The following is a 5799-nucleotide window of genomic DNA, read 5'->3' as shown; positions in this document are numbered from 1 at the left end:
AGACATTAACCCAGCCATTCCCTGTTCTCTTTGAAGGGTGAGATAAGGTTGAAAAGGAGGGAAAAGGTGAATCCTCAACCAGGGAAGAGCATCTATAAAAAGCACCATATTTTTCGCTCTATAAGACGCACCAGACCATAAGACGCACTTAGTTTTTAGAGGAGGAAAACAAGAAAAAAAATATATACTGAATCCCAGAAGCCAGAACAGCAAGAGGGATTGCTGCTTTCACTGCGCAACGATCCCTCTTGCTATTCTGGCTTCTGCGAAAGCAACGCAAAGCCTTTCAGGGCATGGGGAACGTTCCTCCAGCTGCTCTGAGGAGGCTTCGCATGGCTATCCCAGAAGCCAGAACAGCAAGAGGGATCGCTGCGCAGCGAAAGCAACGATCCCTCTTGCTATTCTAGCTTCTGGGATAACTGTGCAGCCTGCATTCGCTCCATAAGACGCATACATATTTCTCCTTACTTTTTAGGAGGGAAAAAGTGCATCTTATAGAGCGAAAAATGTGTTATTTTCTAGTGCAGTACAGTGGTGCCTCGGGTTAAGTACTTAACTAGTTCCGGCGGTCCATTCTTAACCTGAAACTGTTCTTAACCTGAAGCACCACTTTAGCTAATGGGGCCTCCTGCAGCACGATTTCTGTTCTCATCCTGAAGCAAAGTTCTTAACCCGAGGTACTATTTCTGGGTTAGCGGAGTCTTTAACCTGAAGCGTATGTAACCTGAAGCGTCTGTAACCTGAGATACCACTGTACATTGTTTATTGCCTTCATTTTATGGGTTCATGGTCTTGTTAGATAGCAAAATTCATGGTAAATTACTGTTTTAGGGGTTGTTTTTAAAAGTCTGGAATGGATCAATCCATTTTGCATTACTTTCTATGGAAAAGCTTGTCTTTGTTTTGGAACACTGGTTTTTGAACAGACTTCCGGAATGGATTAAGTTTGAGAACCAAGTTACCACTGTAATTGGGAAGCTTGAGTTATTCATAAACAAAAGCAGAAGCTTTCAGTGGCCTCCCCTCACTCTCAGGAAGAAGAAGAGGCAAAAGGCACATGCAAGTCCAAGCCTTGTGCTTATAACTTAAACTGAGGATCCAATCCATGCCAGTGCATACCAGGTCAATAACTGGCCAATACGGTAATGCTAACTGCAGTGCCAGATTTAGGGCAGCATCAGCAGTATCCCTGTAAAGGGCACTGAGCCGAGGCAGTGCAAAATCATCATCACCATCATCAAACAAACCTATATTTATAGGTTTCATTTATTTATTTATTTTGACTGTGTTGCCATCTCTCAATACAGTATTGAGTGGAGGTGGTATTGTCGCACACAGATTTAGACATGGAGACTCCTCTGCAACAAATAAATTGGAACAGCCCAATGTCTGTTCTGTCTCATGAGCTCCATTATCCATTGTATATCAAAGGGATAGGCTTAACCTCGCTCCCCACCCCCAATATTTTATTCAAGTTGGCATCCCAGCCCCCTAATATGAGATGTCGCCTCCCCCTCTCCTTCCTGCCCTCACACATTAGACTGGTCCTGTTTGTCGTAGCCCAGTGTTGCCAAGGTGAGAGAACTTTTGTTTGTCCTGTGGAAAGCTCTATGGCATCAAGGTGGAATAATAGAGGATAAGTTACTTAGCAACCAAGGAAGCATTAGGACAATCTGATTTAACTAAGGTTAGATCATGCCACATGCTTGACACCGAAATTCAATCAATCAATCAATTTCTTTATTCAACCGATAGCATAGCAACAAAAAAGGCTTCTATGGGTATGTTCGTAGCAAAAGGAAGAACAAAGAAACAGTGGGGTCACTCAGAGGAGAAGATGGTGAAATGCAAACAGGGGACACAGAAAGGGCTGAACTCCTCAATGCCTTCTTTGCCTCAGTCTTCTCCGATAAAGAAAACAATGCCCGACCTGAAGAATTTGGAGGAAATGATTCAGCAGAGGAAACACAGCCCAGAATAACTAAGGAGATAGTACAAGAATACTTGGCTAGTTTAGATGTATTCAAGTCTCCAGGGCCAGATGAACTGCATCCAAGAGTATTAAAAGAACTGGCAGATGTGATCTCAGAACCACTGGCAGTCATCTTTGAGAATTCCTGGAGAACAGGCGAAGTCCCGGCAGACTGGAGGAGGGCAAATGTTGTCCCTATTTTCAAAAAGGGGAAAAGAGAGGACCCAAATAATTACCGCCCAGTCAGTCTAACATCAATACCAGGGAAGATTCTGGAGCAGATCATTAAGCAAACAATCTGTGAGCACCTAGAAAGGAATGCTGTGATCACCAATAGTCAGCATGGATTTCTGAAAAATAAGTCATGTCAGACTAACCTGATCTCATTTTTTGACAGAATTACAAGCCTGGTAGATGAAGGGAACGCAGTGGATGTAGTCTACCTTGATTTCAGCAAGGCGTTTGACAAGGTGCCCCATGATATTCTTGTAAAGAAGCTGGTAAAATGCGGTCTTGACTATGCTACCACTCAGTGGATTTGTAACTGGCTGACTGACCGGACCCAAAGGGTGCTCATCAATGGTTCCTCTTCATCCTGGAGAAGAGTGACTAGTGGGGTGCCACAGGGTTCTGTCTTGGGCCCGGTCTTATTCAACATCTTTATCAACGACTTGGATGATGGACTCAAGGGCATCCTGATCAAATTTGCAGATGACACCAAACTGGGAGGGGTGGCTAACACCCCAGAAGACAGGATCACACTTCAAAACGACCTTGACAGATTAGAGAACTGGGCCAAAACAAACAAGATGAATTTTAACAGGGAGAAATGTAAAGTATTGCACTTGGGCAAAAAAAATGAGAGGCACAAATACAAGATGGGTGACACCTGGCTTGAGAGCAGTACATGTGAAAAGGATCTAGGAGTCTTGGTTGACCACAAACTTAACATGAGCCAACAGTGTGACGCGGCAGCTAAAAAAGCCAATGCAATTCTGGGCTGCATCAATAGGAGTATAGCATCTAGATCAAGGGAAGTTATAGTGGCACTGTATTCTGCTCTGGTCAGACCTCACCTGGAGTACTGTGTCCAGTTCTGGGCACCACAGTTCAAGAAGGACACTGACAAACTAGAACGTGTACAGAGGAGGGCAACCAAAATGGTCAAAGGCCTGGAAACAATGCCTTATGAGGATCGGCTAAGGGAGCTGGGCATGTTTAGCCTGGAGAAGAGGAGGTTAAGGGGTGATATGATAGCCATGTTCAAATATATAAAAGGATGCCACATAGAGGAGGGAGAAAGGTTGTTTTCTGCTGCTCCAGAGAAGCGGACACGGAGCAATGGATCCAAACTACAAGAAAGAAGATTCCACCTAAACATTAGGAAGAACTTCCTGACAGTAAGAGCTGTTCGACAGTGGAATTTGCTGCCAAGGAGTGTGGTGGAGTCTCCTTCTTTGGAGGTCTTTAAGCAGAGGCTTGACAACCATATGTCAGGAGTGCTCTGATGGTGTTTCCTGCTTGGCAGGGGGTTGGACTCGATGACCCTTGTGGTCTCTTCCAACTCTATGATTCTATGATTCTATGATTCGATAGTCAGAAATAAAACATTACACAATATTTATAGTCTATAACATCATAGGGGTACATAAATAAGGTAGGGCTACAGTACTAGACCTCTCACAGATAACCCACATCAAGGCATTCAATTATACGCTTCCGACACTTGAGTGCCAGGAAAAGGAATTTAGCCACTGACAAAGTTGTTTTCCCAGAAGACTTATTTAGCAGATGACACCGAAATTGTAATGTTTTAGACCAGTGTTTCCCAAACTTGGGTCTCCAGCTGTTTTGGACTACAACTCCCATCAATCCCTGACCACTGGCCCTGCCAGCTAGGGATGATGGGTGTTGTAGAGGCTTGCTGGTTTAGAGCCTTGTTGTGGGCAATACATAGCCCCATGCCTACTATCCTCCACAAATTTGTGGCGTCTGATTATCACACTTGGGGTGGATGTGATTGCAGAATGAAGCGCTGGAAGGGATCTGGACAAACATTTGTTCCAGGAAAGATGCCACCAAGGGGTTCTGCAACCTCCCATCTACACTGAAGTAAAAAGCCCCCCGTGTTGTAACCTTTTCTCATAGGGAAGTCGCTCCAATTCCTTACTCATTTCGGTTGTCCGTTTCTGATTCCCTCCCCACCCCCCAGGTCTGCAGTATGCTTTATACTGAGAGTCCGGCATTGCAGGGGGTTGGACTAGATGACTCTTGGGGTCCCTTCCAACTCTACAATTCTATGAGGTGAGGCAACCAGTACTGTATGCAGTATTCCAAGTGGTTGTTGCAACAGAAATTTGTATAACAATAATATGATATTCACATTTTAGTTTTCATCCCCTTTCCTAATAATGATCCACAACATGGAATTCTCCTGTTTCACAGTTGCATCTAAGTATTCCAGTTTGTCTTTATTTTTTTAAAAACACAAAAATCCCTTCCTGCAAAGCGTAAGATTCTATTGTTCAGAGAAAAATAACAGGCCACCCCAATCTCCGAGTCCGGGGATCTTGGCATGCTTCACACAGGGTCTGTGCTCCCTTTTGGACTATTAAGATGAGCTGACAGACATTTGATTCAGCCGTGTAAAAATGTGGGCCAACCTGGTTTTTCTGGACCTGGGGAGATAAGCCCTTAAGCCCAGTCATCAACTCATCAGGGAAGTCATCAATTGACAGAGAGGAGTGGGGTTTCTCCACCTTATGCCTGTTAGTGGGCAGGAAAAGAAAAGGCTGAGGGTTCCAGCTTGGATGATGTAGGCTGAAGGAAAACTGTTTTCTTCAAGCTGTTTTCAAAGAGACACAGAGAAGACTGTTTGGCTGCCATTCAATCCAGTGCTGCGCTTCTGTAGCAAGCAAGCAAGCCCCTCCTGAGATGTGAATGCTGGGAATCCCTCCAATGTAGACTCAAGTTGCATATATACGTAATTAAATAAGTACTGATCAAAGTACTGATCAAACAGGGCACCCACAACCCCATAACATCAACCTCCTCCCAAGGCTCACATTTGACCCAGAGGTGCCGACAGAAAGGAAAAGTACACAACTTTCCTGTAAAATGAAATAACAGAAAATGTAAGTAGAGGCATTTAGAACAAATCAAAGCAGATCATAATACGATACTTTTAGACCAACCCGGCATTTTCCAGTTTCTCAGGAATTCTCCAGGCTTCCTTCTCCCTCCTTTGTTCATAGTTCAGTGAGAGCAGCACCTCTAAAGTAGCTTTCAAACACACCAACAGTTACCAGAGCAATTCTTCCATTTCTAAAAAATCACATTCAAAAGTAAAAAAATATATAAACATGCAAAAAAGCATTGTGCTACAAAATCCATTGCTAAGACCCGCAGGAAAAGTAAAAGAGTCTCAGATAACAGACTAAAAACCTCTGCCCTGCTCCCCCAGTGGGCAGCTGCTTGCATGGTCTTGGGGCCTCCACAGAGTTCCTTGTCTTGATATCATCACAAATTTCTCGGTCCAAGTAAATTAATCTTCCTGGACCTCATCTGTTTTGATTTGGCCTCCCCTCTGGTTGTGGGTCAGAAGCTCTAAACTCGCACCCCAGTCCCGAAACAATCTCTGCAGCCACATCAAGACACAATTCCAGGATCAAATCTGCTTTCTCACTAGCACACCCTCCAACATTTCTCTATGGAAAACAAAGACGTGATGTCCTATTCCATAATAATCATTTTATTATTTATACCCTGCCCATCTGACTGGGTTGTCCCAGCCACTCTGGGCAGCTTCCAGCATATATAAAAACATA

The sequence above is a fragment of the Podarcis tiliguerta genome, assembly GCF_965153285.1.
Source record: "Podarcis tiliguerta genome assembly, chromosome: 17".
Lineage (NCBI taxonomy): Eukaryota > Metazoa > Chordata > Lepidosauria > Squamata > Lacertidae > Podarcis > Podarcis tiliguerta.
The sequence above is the reverse complement of the archived record's forward strand: the minus strand, read 5'-3'. Positions refer to the sequence as shown.